The following is a 14980-nucleotide window of genomic DNA, read 5'->3' on the forward strand; positions in this document are numbered from 1 at the left end:
GCTTCTTCAGGCCCTGGAACACACAGGAGTTCTCCTTTTTCACAACTCGTAGATAACAGAAAAACCCCAAACCTAGGAAAACCATAATTGTCAAAGATGAAAAGCATTTGCAAATGGATGACCCCTGATAAAACCAAACCCTATTCAAGATATCCCCCTCACTAGTGCTCTCCCCCAGAACGCCTGTCAGGCTCGGGCTGCAATGGCACAGGGAGCTCTGCAAAGGAGTTCACACTGGAGCTCGGGGGCAAGGAGCCTCTGAAAGCACTGCTGGGGCACCTGCGGGCTTCCAGCAAGAAGCTACCAAAAGTAAGGAGGTCACAGAGAATGAGGCCAGTTTACCTCTGAATAGACAACGGACAGTTAGAGTGACAGGCTAGGGGCTGGGAGACAGGAGCCCCGGGAAAGCTGACGCTGCCCTGCGCAGCTCTGCAAAAATGACGCCGAGTGTCCAGCAAAAGAGGCCGTGTCCTGCTGCCATTTAGTTTTGTCAGAAAAATTATTCCTTCCCTTCTACTTCTTTCTTTTCTGTTACATACATCAAAACAGGCAAAACTGCATATTTTTTAGTTGAATTTATTGTCACAGAAATCTTCTCATTCCTGACTATGAAAATGTGGTCTCACTGAGAAACGCATTTGCTTCTGGAAGCAGCGTGCTCGTGCGTCCTGGTCGGGGCACTGTCACTCCTGGCTGCTGAGTTGTGGTGGCGCCTGGCCTTTCTCAGTGTCCCGCTTTTCCACATGGGGAAAGCGGTGGGCTCGCTCTGAGGCAGCCCGTTTACTGAGGCTGCGCGTATCACACACATGCAAAGAACTGTTTTCGAACTTTCCCTCACCTTCATGCATGTTTCTCTGTACTTCAAAAATTAAATCCATTCTATTATTTAATTCCTTTGGGAGAAGACACAGATAACAAGGCTGCAGAAAGCTCTATGCCCTTCTATCAATGACATGTGCTCACAGACACACACATATACAAACACATTTATTTCCAAAAGACAGAAAAAGGTGGAAAAACATTTATTTTATATGGGTACTATCATTCTGTTTTAGAGAATCTGCTCTGAAATTGCTTATTTGGGGGGAATACACAAAAATACTTTAAGTGAAAAATAGCCAAGTATAAGTTATATTATGCTTTGTAGAGTTTGCAAACAGGTCAATATAACCAGCATGCTGATACACACAAAGGGAAAAATATGAAAAATCTTAAAACTGCTACCAAGCAGGTATTCAGTAAAATTCAAAATCCATTCTAAATTTTAAAAAACAGTTTAATAGTAGGAACAGATGATTATTTCTTCAATGAGATATTAAGGATCTCACACTAATAGCAAATACTGTTTTTTGTGTTTTTTTTAAGCCACACCCACGGCATGCAGAAGGTTCCCAGGCCAGGGATGGAACCCAAGCCACAGCAGTGACAACGCTGGATCCTTAACACGCTGCAACACCAGGGAGCTCCTGCAAACGTTGCTCTTAATGGTGATTCATGACAGCCATTCCCCTACCCTCTGATATAAAATTCTAACCCTAACCCTACTACTACTAGATGTCCACTACTATTGTAGCTGATATCATTCTAGAAATTCTAGCCCTTGTAATATGATCTGAAACATTTGGAAAAGAGATGAAGATACTATTATTGGAGATGATATGACTATTTTCCTGGTAAATTGAAGATCATGAACTCACACACTGATTTCAGAGGAAGTCAGTGAATATATTCCTCCAGCGAAAAATCAGAGCTATCTTGTATTTTAGAGAAAATAAATTAGAAGGTGTACTAGAAAACAAGATCCACCTCACAATCGCGAAAATAATTACAAAATGTTTAGGTAGAACATGAAAGAACAAAACTGTAAAACTTTACTGAGCTAGGAAAGAGGGTATCTGAATCTGTGAAGCAATTGTCCACTCCTGACTTGGAATACAAGCTACTTACTGTAAAAGTGTTAACCCTGCTCAAATTCACGTATTACCGGCTTTCGTTTTTTGTTGTGTGTGCGTGTGTGTCAGACTCGTAAACGATTCCGGGTCCCTGGAATCGGCTGCTGGAGCAGATGAGAGGAAGGCAGAGAGGGGCACCGGCAGGCTCGTGGGAACACCCGGCTCCCGACGTGCTGCCGGGGAGTCTCCCTTCAGTCACCACAGACCAGAACGCCTGGGCAAGGTCACGGAATGTGAGTCCTTCCATCCACCCTCGGGACGCCGGAGACTCGAGGAGGTGACACGATGGAAGGAGCCCAGAGTAGAGTCGTTCCCGAATCACGGGTCTCTAGGCCCAGGCTCTGCCATCTAAATGCAATTAAAATATTGTGGGGAAAATGCTTCAAGACTCCTGATTTTTGGAAGTCTAATTGGAAGGCCCTGCATCCCTACGAACACCAATCAGATGATCACCAGCACTGCACCTCCTTCACCAGCATCACTGCAGCCTCCACCATGCCGGCAGCGGCTCAGCACCTCAGTGCAATCATGATTGAGGACGCTTGTGTTCCAGGCACTGTCTTAAGGACATTACACACACTAACTCAACATCAAAAAAATCCTGTGAGCTATGCAGTATTATTACCTTAATTTATGGATGAGGAAGGTGAGGCACAGAGAGGTTATAACACTCGCCTGAGGCCACACAGCTAGTAAGATGTGGCTCCAGAGAAGAGTAACAGGTCCAAATGAGGTTGAGGATTATGAGAAATACAAGGAAATACGAAATACATATGACAACTCGATTTCTCTTTCTGATTTCTAGCCCAGTTTGATTCTCAAATTTATCATCTTGGTAAATAAGATGCAAACACTCAGAGTGCCTCTGCTAACTGCAGTCAAAATAGTTTTAATTTACCTAGTAACAGCCTAGCTAAAAGAAGGAGCATCTTTAAGCAATATTCCAGGCAACGTTATCTCCTAATAATTATAAATTAATAAAAGAGTCCCACAGGAACCCAGTCACCTGGAAAGAGTTGCTAAAACTGCATATGCTGGCACTTCGCAACGAGCCAAGCACACGACACACAGCACCAGGATCTGCCCACAATCACGTCACTGCTGCTGCCTTGGCTGTGGGGCCGGAACACCTGGAGCAACTGACTCAAACACAAGCCTCTGTACTTTACTGCCTGGAAATTCTGGAGACATCTGCCGTCTATGAATTTGGAAAATGGGAACTATTCTGTCGGGGTGATTTTCCTTCCCAGACCCAGCGCTTCCTCCACTCACCCGTAGGTGCAGTTGGGGTGGCACAGGTGACACACGTGGTTGGCATCCGCAAACTTCCAGATGAGGGTGCTGTTTTCTCCTGCGATTCCCGCGGGGCAGGTCTTGACACAGTGAGGGCCGTCGATGTAGTGAGCACACCGGACACAGCTGTCCGGTCCCTGCACCGAGGTGGGGAAACATTTCATAAATCAGTTATTGATGTCTCTTCCAGGATGGAAGTCACGTCTCACTTAAAATACTTATCCTGAAAAAAGACAGAGTTGAAGTTCTTAAAGTGGGTGAGTTCTGTGATTGTGCTTGTCTCACAGGCCAGTGTTAACAGCTCAGATCAAAGTCCTCCTGACTCCGAATGTGGTCAGTGTACAAAAGCGTAAAAGGAACTCTACTGTGGGCACTGCTGCATTTTCCTGGGGGCATCTTTCCTCGTCAGAATATTCCTGATTGGCCTACAATCAAGATAAGATATTTTTATATCCCTTATCAGACAGATGGACTTCCTTGAAAATCACCTTTGAAGTTGCAGGGGACCCTGTGGGAGCCACTCCTGCCGAGGCGAAGTCAAGAGGCCCCGCATCTCCCTTTCTCCAGTGAGGGGAGGGTGGCAGGTGTGAGTGTGTCGGTGACTCTGCACCCTTAACTGTGTAACAGCCCGAACTGGGTTCTGTCTGTCAAGCACGCGGATGCCTCTGCAAACCCCCAAGAGCAAATGCACTGGGGGTGCGTGGGCTGTGTCCACACACCTCACAAAGCGCCGAGACAAGGCTGGTAGGAAGGGTCTGCCTGCTGCCAAAGTGCCCTGATGTCCCCAAGACTGAGTGTTCCCAGAGCCAGAATAGCCAGACGACAAAGTCAACCAATACCACCAATTATTTTCTCTCAGTGATGAAAAGGTTACTCTCACCAACCGAACACCAGTGGTTTACTTTGTAATCAGCCCTTGTGGCAGCCAGTAGCTCAAAATCAAATCCTGTCATCTTCTCCCCAGTTTAGAGAGAACTTCTGAAAAACACTCGGGTGGTTGATTTAGCTCAAATCAACCTGAGCCCCTCATGTACGTACTACTGAGAATTAACAGCCTGAGCACTTGGTGTAGAGGGACCTGCATTCTCACTCATACTCTTAAAAGATTATCACTGAGCATGTAGCTAAGGAACTGGATTTTGACAATCTTTTCTATGCATTAAAAATAATTATAAATTTTTGTTAAATGAGAATTTGGTGAGGTCTGATTAAGGTGATTAAGCACTGTCGTCAGGAACAAAGACTTGGGCTGTCAGGGCATCGGCTGTCAGGGCCCTGATCTGTGGGGTGAGAACAGGTGTCACCACCAGGATCTGGGGGGTGGACAGAGATGGTGACTGTCCGTGCCAGACAGAGTGCGGGCCGATGTCCACTCTGTCACGGCCCCTGACCGCTGGCCTGGGGGCTGGGCTGGTTGGCGGTCCTGGCAGCCCAAGGCGACATGGGGTCATTCTCGAGGGGGTACAGCTGACAGGTGGGGATCACATCAAGCGCGCTCCTTACGCGTCCCATGCAGGTCACGTTCTTGGCCTGGGGCAGGCACTCCGGGTGGCACTGCACACACTCGGCATTCTCCACGAACTCTCTCGGCTCCCTGGCAGGGGGGAAGATGGACACTGGTCAGTGTCATCCCCTGACACCCTCTGCGGAATGCTGCTGCATCTGTCTGAGCACAAACCACCTCTCTCAGAAAGCCAGAACAATTTTAGGAAACGTCACGCAGTCGGGGATCCAGGACTACACTGTAATGTCACACACTGATTCTCTCACCTGCATCATTGGTCAGTTTCTCCTGGAATAAACAGAGAAGCTTCATTTGCCATCAAAACACCTTCCCTACACTTTTTTCCTTGACAGGCACACAGTTTCTAAACATGAGGTAAGCAAGCCAACCCGGGGAGGTGGTGAGGAAAAAAGAAAAATAGTCCTTAAGAAGCAGCCCCTCCAATATCAGCTTCATGGATATTTAAATTAAGCTGCAAAGAAATGGTAACTGTAGATGAATAGAAGTGGAGAGCTATTAGAACTTCCTCAATGGTTATTACAAAACAGTCAGCATGGCACATAGGTGGGGAAATTTTTTTTTTTTTTTTTTTTGCCTTTTAGGGCCACACTTGCGGGATATGGAGGTTCCCAGGCAAAGGGTCAAATCGGAGCTGCAGCTGCCGGCCTGCACCACAGCCACAGCATCTGAGCTGCATCTGCAACCTATGCCACAGCTCATGGCAACAGCAGATCCTTAACCCACTGAGTGAGGCCAGGGATTGAACCCGCAACCTCATGGATGCTAGTTGGGTTCGTTAACTGCTGAGCCATGACGGGAACTCCCAGGCGAGAAAAATTTTGCTTGTAATATCTGAATCATTCCTCAAAAATAGATCAGTGTTAAACATGAAACTGATGTTTAACTGAAAAAAACACCATCATTGTGACAGCTGTTGGGATGGCTGGGAATTCAGTGCAGGTCTGCCCTCCAGGCAGCGAGCAAGGCGTGTTCACACCCAAGGACAGGTCCCAAGAGTCCCTCCAGGCAGATGGCACCAACTAAACCAAATCTGCTGCCAAGAGTTTTCCCTGTGCTGCTCCTGCAAAGGGTGCTGCTGGCCGCCAGGTTCTCTGGTGCAGAGATGTATGCGCCACCGCCCCGCCCACTCTAATGACCTTGTCTCCTTAAAGAGACGCAAGCCGAAGCACAGGAAGTTAATGTGTTTGCAGCAGTAATGACTGCATTTCTTACTTGCTGAAGTAACACGATCAGGTATGTCAAGTACTCTGTGGGGTTGGTTAATGAGCCTACCAGCTGAAGGGCTCCTGGAGAACAGAGCTTGGTCTCATCCTGCTTCTGAGTATTTCTTTTCTTTTTTTTTTCTTTTTTTGTTCTTTTTAGGGCCACTCCAGTGGCATATGGAGGTTCCCAGGCTAGGGGTCGAATCAGAGCTTTAGTTGCTGGCCTACACCACAGCCACAGCAATGCCAGATCCTTAACCCACTGAGCAAGGCCAGGGATCGAACCCACATCCTCACGGATACTAGTCAGATTCGTTAACCACTGAGCCATGACGGGAACTCCCTTCTGAGTATTTCTGATCTGAGCAGTGGCCCAGATAGTGAAAGGGAAAGGAAAATCTCCCTTTTTCTTTGAATTTTTTTGAAAAATTGCCTCTGCCAGTCTCTATCCTTCCATTTTACTTTCTTACTAATTGACTTTTAGTAATTATTTGTGGATATTCACAGCCTTATTCAATATCAAGATTCCTACAGAATCAACAGACTGTATGTATTGTACACTTTATTTTCATTGACTGCAATAAATTCAACAAATGTTTTATAATTGTTTATCTGTGTCCATGGTTATACTTAAAGTTATTTGCACTGTTCAGTGTGTCTTGAACATAACAAAAATTAACCAGGAACTGTGTTTTGACATAGCAGGAAAGGTATGCTGCAAAGACAAGACTAAATGGCCATGGCCTTGGCCATCCAGACAGTGAAAGACTGTTCTGTTTGTCTTAGGGGCTCTGTGCAGCTTAGGAAAAATGTAAGATGTTTCTAGATGAAGAGATTCTAGAAAGTGCATTGGATTAATTACTTAATAGGGTTAATTAATGAAAAAGGTTTGTTCATTTCCTTTTGTGATTAACAACTGTCCACAAACAAAAACAAATGAAAATAGGAAAGATAATCAGACCGATCAACTATAAACCAAAAAAAAACCCCACGAAACAATCTTAAGTCTATGGAGTTCCCATCGTGGCAGCACAGTGGTTAACGAATCTGACTAGGAACCATGAGGTACCGGGTTTGATCCCTGGCCTTGCTCAGTGGGTTAAGGATCCGGCGTTGCAGTGAACTGTGGTGTAGGTCACAAACGCGGCTCGGATCCTACGTGGCTGTGGCTGTGGCGTAGACGGGCAGCTACAGCTCTGATTAGACCCCTAGCCTGGGAACCTCCATATGCCCCAGGAACGGCACTAGAAAAAGGCAAAAAGACCAAAAAAAAAAAAAAAAAAATCTTGTCTTTTTTTTTTTTCTTTGGCCGTGCCCTCAGCATGTGGAAAGTCCCAGGCCAGTGATTCAACCAGCACCAGAGCAACAACACTGGATCCTTAACCCACTGTGCACAGGAGAAATCCTTATACTCATTTTTCATCAAAACAAAGGGATCAGACGAAGCCTCTTACCCCTCCAGAACGTTGCACTTCTCCACACATTCCTTGCCGCGGCTAAAGTTTCGACAGGACATGCAGTCTCTGGGTTCAGGGCCCCAGCAGCCCTCTGATGAGCACAGCGGGTTACAGATGTGGCCCATGGCTTCTGCAAAGACAGGGGCAGCCCCACAAGTCAGCCAGGAGCATCGGCCACAGGGGCCTGTGGGTGCGGGGCACACACACTGCTGGGCCCCCAAAGCAGCAGTGACCTAATAGGGCTTCGGGGTGGGGTGGGGGGCTCTGCCAGGGGCTGAAGGTTCCCAGAGGCTCATCAGAGCTGACGAGCCCCGGGAGGGTGCACAGGGGCGCAGAGCCAGAGCACTGGGGGTGGGAGTCACTGTTCTCTCCATTGCACGGGGAGGAAGCCAAGGCCCCGAGACCTCAGTACACTGGCGAGGAAGGGCTGGAGCAGGACATAAGCAAGGGGCCGCTTTCGCCAATGGCCAAGGTCTCGTGCAGAGGGCAATGGTGCAGGCCCAGCCTCAGGAGCCAACTCCACCTGTGAGTGCGTGTGTGTGTGTGTGTGTGTGTGTGTGTGTGTGTGTGGCTAGCTACAGTCACCATGGACAAAATGAGCAGAGGGAACGCACAGCTAAAATACAACACGACCAACACTAAATTTAGTTCTGCGCATTACCAATAACACTAGCCCGGACTTTGAGGCAGGTTCATCCTATGGAATGAGAAGGATCTGGAAAGAATTCTGATGAACTTCACAATTAAGAATGTCCAGATTTCTTTTCACTTGCTTCTCTGGGGATGTAAAAGTCATTTAAATGTTTGAGAATGGCCCCTCGATATTCTAAATCAAGACGAATGACCCACTGGAACCCTGTCCACAGTCAACCAGAGTGGTTACTCACTGCACTCTTTTTCGCTCCTGTTGTTTATAATTTTGGTTTTCTGACTTGCGGTCCCAAATAGTTTTTTCCAGCTGATTGTATTTGCATAGCACAGGTTTCGGTTTCCTGAGACGATCACGTCTCCGTCGCTGATCTCCTTGAGGGAGCGCAGCCCCAAGGACGCTATGTCCAGGCCAACAACCGCGAGGGAAAACTGACCACTGAGGTGGAGAGAGGAGAGCAAACACGGAGGACAATTAGCACAACAGAGCGTCACCAAGGCGCCGTTCTCTGCACCACTGCGGGTTTACTACAGACGCCCTCCAGGAAGCACGTCATGCCGCAGGCGGGTACAAGGCAACTTCGGAGAATTCCGAGTGTTTTTTAAGCTCCTCCGGGGAAAAGCTAGTTCCTAGTTCATTTCGTGTCTCTAATCCCAGTGGTAGTCTGAGGGCTGAAGAAGTGTCTTAATGTCATTATTTTATTTACTGCTTTTTGATTTTGCCTGTGAATTGAGAATGTGTTCTAATTGCTAAAACATCCAGGAGTTCCCGACATGGCGCAGTGGAAGCGAATCCTACTGGTATCCATGAGGATGTGAGTTCGATCCTTGGCCTTACTCAGTGGGTTAAGGATCTGGAGTTGCCGTGAGCTGTGGTGTAGGTCACAGATGTGGGTCAGATCCTATGTTGCTGTGGCTGTGGTGTAGGCCGATGGCTACAGCTCCAAGACCCCTAGCCCAGGAACCTCCATAAGCCGCGGGTACGGCCCTAAAAAGCAAAAAAAAAAAAAAAAAAAATCCAAATACACTTCAAATGATGATAGATTCATCCGCTCACACATCCACCCATCCATTTATAAGGCAAAGATACTGAGGCAACATGTGGCCCATCCTGTCTGCCTCTGGGTTAAGTGCACGTCTGCTCCTCTCAAAACCCCTCTGTCTAGTGATGGCGCATTCACCTGGGCAAATACCTGCAACCCAGCACCAGGGGTGGTGACGAGGGCTCCACAGAGGCGGGGCAGGTCTGATGAGGGAGCCCGGGAGAGGGGCCCAGGACCAGGAGCTGGCAGGTTCTCCTCATCCCCAGCCCCGTGCCAGGGTCCTGACAGTGATCAGCATCACGGGCCCCTGAGTTCCGGACACGTCACTCAGACTAAAGGGAGGGAAGCCCCTGGACGCAGGAGGCAGGAAGGCACACGAGAGCCAAGAGCTCCCGCTGGGGCGGGAACGCGGAGGCGGGAGCCCCAGGAACAGGGCCTGTGAGGGGCAGGGACGCCGCGTGGAGGAGCCTGGGGTCTGCAGGGAGCAACCACAGGAAGGGGTTGCATTTTTAGGAAGCCCGCCAGCCACCAAGAGCTGCACACCAGTCACCCAAGAAAGTCGACCAAAGCGCTCGTCTCTGCATGAACTTTGGCCAGTGAAGTATTTCTGAGAACTCGGAGCAAAGGCGCCTCTCTGGGAAACGCCATGAGCTGCTTGTTTAGCATCAGAGACGCAAAGCTGAGACAGTTTTTGGAAAGCAGTGCTTATTTTACGTGTATCATCTTCCAATTTTCTGAGTGTTGCATAATGTTCTGCTGTCCAGTTAGGAGTCAATGATGGAAAGCTGTTCTCGGAACCAGGCTATTTCCAAGGCAAATTTGAACAAGAGTGCAAACTTCTCCTCACCACAAACCCATCACTACCTTTATTACGTTAAAGATGCATGTGCGCGCGCACGTGTGTGTGCGCGCACGCGCACGTGTGTGTGCGCGCACGCGCACGTATTTCACAGGTGGAGCTAGAAAAGTGGAAATCCTGAAAGAAACTCTCAGTTGCTAAAAAGCTTCTCAGTTCCACCTAAAATGACGCGCTGATAAGGAAGGACATGTCACCCCAGGCTGTTCTTGGCAAAAGTGTGAAACCTCAACTGAATCAGAAGAAAACATCGGCCATTCCAGAAACGCCTCACCAGTACTTGAGGGACAAGGCCGACAGCGGACCTGTCACTGACTGCAGAGGACCTGTCACTGACTGCATGACAGCCCCATGCAGTGGGGGACACGGGCTGACACAGAAGGGGGCAAGTCATGGAAAAACTGGTGAGATGCTAGAAAGTCTGCATTTGGGTTACTGCTGATTTGTGCCAAGGGGACGCAGGGTGTCACCCTCCAGGGAGCTGGGGAAACTCGCTGTGAGCTTTATTTCAAAATAAAGTAAGAAAGAACCTACCAGCTGAGATCTACTTACTGTTGCTTCGTCCTGCCACGTATGATTTCCAGGTTCTCAAAAGCATGGAGGCCAGTCCTGTTTTCAGGCCAGGCCTGAATCAGTAAAAACCCTGTAAGGCAGGAGAAAGATGCAGGCCATTTAGCAATTCCCTTTTCCTAAGAAACACTGTCACAGGATTCTCGGGAGGCTGTCCAGGAGCAGACGGCGAATGTTTTGTTCTCCTCATCCTCCTCACTAAGCACTTGCAGAGACACACACACACACACACACACACACACACACACACACACACACACAGAGCCACACGCACCAGGCACCCTTTACAACAAGCCCCCTGCTGCCCTGGGCTAGAGCCCGACTCGCCCCGCAGGCTGTACCCACGGTGGGAGCTCCCCTCTTGAGACCCCAAACAGGCCGCTGCTCTCTAAGGCAGGGGCCAGTTCTGAGCTTTAGCGCCACAAGGAGACTGACGTGAAATCTCTATCTGGTTCCAATTCTCAAGCCAATCCTGTTATAAAGTCCAGTTACACCTTTTTTAGGGATGAAGAAAGTGGAGCTGCCGGGCCCCGGGCCCAAGGCCGGTGTTGGGGCAGGACAGGACACGTGTCTCTGGGCTGGGAGCCCGCAGCAGCTCAGTGCCTGGCCCTCCGCCTCCCATCCCGGGCTGTTGACCGGCCACCTGGGCTGGGCGCTGAGACCTCGCACGTCACACCGAGTCCCAGGTGACTCGACTCTGCTTAGAGAGTTTGCCTCCTGAGAGCACGGGGAGCCGCGGTTTTGAAAAATATCAAAGAATGAATTACTCGCTAATGGCAAGGGAAGAGAAAATCGCCTAAAAGTTCTCCCTGTAAAACACCTGCCTCCCACGTGTGCTAAGACGGCAGGTTAGCGGCACACCTGTTATTTCCTTCACGGTTTTCAGGATGTCCAGTTCCTTGGGGTCCAGAGGCGGCGTGCGTGTGAAGGAGTCACTGAAACAGGCCACAGAGGATCCATAAGGGCCTGCAGGGAGCCAAGCGGATCCCGCTTTTCTCCAGAAGGTCCTGACGTCAGCTGTACTCACCCCCTAAATGCTACCGGCAGGATATGAAGATCTCCGCTGATCGAGGTGCAGTTCCTGAAGTGCTTGATATTCGTAGCATTTATGGAAAGTGTGTCTTTAAACTCGCCAATCCCTATCCCGTTACAAACTGTAAAGACAAGGGAGGCGATTGTTCCCTTCACATTTGTGAAATGAAGACGACCGAGGGGCTCCCAAGGCAGGGAGGAGGCGGCAGGGCACAGCCGTGGGACCATGGCCGCCCCGCGGTCCCGCGTTCGCTCCACTGACACTGCTGGGCTGCTGGGTTCCAGCACTGGGACCGGGACCAGACCGGGGCTTGGGCTGCGGTCCTGACGGGAGTGCCCTCACCAGACCTGCCTTCTCCTCCTCACTTTCCCACTTGGGCCAGAGGTCAGGTGCTCCTAAGGGCCCCGCTTCCTCTCCAGACGGCGGCCCCACGGGGCGGATGCTGCACTGTGCTGGCCCTTGGCCGGCGCCCCCGCTAAAGCCGCAGCAGTGCCCTTGCCCTCACCCGGGGTGACGCCCGGCCTTCTAACGGAGACAGTATGCAGACTGGGTTTTATTAAAAGAGTAAGAAGCATTTGTTTAAGAAAATGTGAAAACACAGAATGGAGAGGAACAAAATGACCAGCAATTCTACTATGTACCTTTGACATTTTGAGAACTTTCCTTCTAGTTCTCCCCCATGGTTATGTCACACTAGATGTGGGGCTGGCTTGTCGTGTTCACTTACTGGGCTGTGAACATTTGTCCCATCATTAGAACCATTCACAACATGGATTTTCATGGCTGTGTGATGTCACGTCATGAGGAATAATACTGTGGTAACGCTGCATCAGAAACACAGCTTTTATTCCACAGTGTTTACTGGCGCCACAGAAACTGTGTGCTCTGGTCTGTGTCCCGCTGCGGCACCATTCCCGACGCTGTTTCCACACTCTGAGCCCATGCGCTAATTTCTATCCGCCCCTGAATTTCCATCCCAAGTGCCACTGTCATCCACAGCACGTTCATCTGCTGTGGCTTTACCTTCAGTGCAGTTGTTAGCTCTCTTTTCAGATTTTATCCCCCTTCAACGGCAATCACTGAAAATTTCTTCATTCAAGATGAGCCCCCCACCACCCAACTTCCCAGGGACGCGGTCACGTCCTGCTGCTCCATCTCCTGCCACTTGCAAGGAGACCCTGGGTTGCAACCTGGCTGTGGGCCCCATCCCATCAGCCACCCCCAGGCCCGCCCCGTGCTGCATCTAACACTTGGCGGCTTTGGAATGCAACAGATTTGGGGTTCCAAGGGTTTCCCTATCAACAGCGAGGAGGCTTCAGCAACACAAGCGCTGTTTAGCCACAGCTGTGGAAGAGAATGCCACGCATTTGGGAGAATATTCACTCTCCCTCTCTGCTCACGTCTGACGGTGACAGTGGCAGGGTTACCGTAATCCCTAAATCTGGAGATAAATCACACAGTCGCCCTGGACCTATCAGATCTGCAGAAGCTGTGGACTCTCAACACACACCCCTGTCCTGCCTGTCTTCCTGCCCCCCCAATGCAGTGGCACTGCCCTCACTCCACGGGATCTGAGTCGGCCACTGCTCTCTCCAGGATGAGAACCAGGGAGGGTAGAAAATGGAGCATAATGACTGCAGGAGAAATGAACACGAAGTTAACAGAACAAAACCAAAACGATGTCTGATTTTACCGATCCACGTGAGGATGCTGCTAGGAACCCTCTCTCCCTGCTCAGCTCTTTTACTCCCATTCGTATTGTCCTCCTTCCACGTCCCCTCTGCCCAGAGGTCTCCGGCCACCAAAGGATGCTCCTCCCTCCAGGCACAGGCCCACCTGCCACACAGGTGTCCCTAGACCAGGAGGCCACAGCCCGGCTCATGGGTCTGGCCTGGGACTGAGGCGTCACAGCTTGACTCTGCCCGTCCTGGCTGTCGCCCCGGGCAGGTCTCGATTCTCTCTGTGACTCAGGGCCTCATCTGTAAGATGGGGGGTAACAGCACAGACCTAGAGGGGCTGGACGGATTCGGCGAGTGACAGGTAAGAGCATCGACTAAACCGCAGACACTTTTTAGGGAAAGTTCATCTCAAGTGGGTGTTCAAGGCAAACAGCTAGTCACAGAGGTGTTTTTACAACAGCGGAAGCGTGGACGCAGTGTAAATGACCATCCTGAGGGAGGCTGGCTAGATAAAGTATGGGCCAGCCTCGCAGGAATGCAGTTCCGGGACACACGGAGCTGAAGCAAGGAGGGAAGTCACGATCTAGACGCGGCACGTGCCCCGAGGACATGGGGCCAGCGGGGGGTGGGGCACACGGGAGACAGACCGAGCGTGATAAAGAGGGGTGACCGTAGAGTGAGTAAGAAAAGATCCGGTGACCTTACCTGGCCACTAGAAACTATTGCGAAAAAGAATATCAGCTAATAAATGCAGATATGGAAAACCATCTTTATAACCACCAAGAAATGATCCAATTTATCATCATGGAGACAGGATGAAATGGCTGGGCCACGTGGTCGACACTTCTGCCCGCAGTACGTCACCTGGGTCCCACCTGCAGGAAAAGCTCAACCAGCCTGGACGCCTCACTTCAGGTCCCGTGAGAGAAAGGGGATGGGGGCAGAGACCCTGCCCAGAAGTGAGCAAGAGCAGCGACCCCGCAGCCCTGGCTTGGATTCTGCAGCAAAAGCAGCTAAAAAGGACACACTGGGACGGCAGGCTTGGAATTAAAGTGAGAACAGAATCATACTCAGTCGATGCTAAACTCAGGATGAGGGTGAGACGGTCCAGTTTGTAGGAAAGCAGGCTGATGAGTGTGTGAGGGGCGAGGGTGACAGCGGTAATCACTACGGGGCAGAAACACGCACACCACGCAGGCACACACACACCCGGACACACACGCCCGGACAGAGCGCGAGCGACGAGGCGGCTGCCGGGCACCGCCAAGGCCACGGGGCATTCACCACGTTCCTGCAACACTCCTGGACGTTTTAACATCTTCGGGTTCCAAGACAAAAGCTCAAAGGTGAGCAGGGACGGACTGCGTCAAGGGTGCCCAAGGCCGGCGCCCAGGAAGGGTCCCCTTTCTGCGCCAGGACAACCTCTCAGCTCTCGTGGGGCAGGAGGCTGAGGCCCAGGGGCAGGAGGCCCGGCTGTGGCCGTGGCCGTGACCGTGGCCGCCTGCACAGCTTCCCACCTTTGCCGCAGGGCCCGTCACACTTTACACTTGCGGACGCCGTCCTCCTCCACCTCGTAGCTGTCGGAGCTGCAGGCACGGACACAGGAGCCATGGTCTGTCACCACGTAGTTACCTGGGGACAACACAAGGAAGGCGGCCAATGCGGCACCCGCATCCCTGGGCCTCTCGACCCTCCTGCCCGCCGGCTTCAATGACTTTAAGG

General features: G+C 50.6%; 1 pseudogene across 1 annotated transcript in view; it reads right to left on the reverse strand.

The window, feature by feature from the left end:
* LOC146394321 (epidermal growth factor receptor-like) overlaps window positions 1-14980 on the reverse strand; it is a 61121-nt pseudogene that overhangs the window by 33144 nt on the left and 12997 nt on the right. Inside the window, exons 7-14 of the transcript XR_014836248.1 lie at window positions 14776-14890; window positions 11574-11700; window positions 11408-11481; window positions 10529-10619; window positions 8317-8516; window positions 7427-7559; window positions 4749-4839; window positions 3225-3382 (exon numbers count right to left, since the gene is read on the reverse strand). The product of XR_014836248.1 is annotated as an epidermal growth factor receptor-like (transcript). The remainder of the gene's footprint in view (window positions 1-3224; window positions 3383-4748; window positions 4840-7426; window positions 7560-8316; window positions 8517-10528; window positions 10620-11407; window positions 11482-11573; window positions 11701-14775; window positions 14891-14980) is intronic.

Source organism: Sus scrofa, unplaced genomic scaffold, assembly GCF_054392235.1.
Source record: "Sus scrofa isolate SSC_HxYL_T2T_F1_AM1 unplaced genomic scaffold, Sscrofa_HxYL_maternal_Yorkshire_Landrace_v2.0 dam_21, whole genome shotgun sequence".
NCBI lineage: Eukaryota > Metazoa > Chordata > Mammalia > Artiodactyla > Suidae > Sus > Sus scrofa.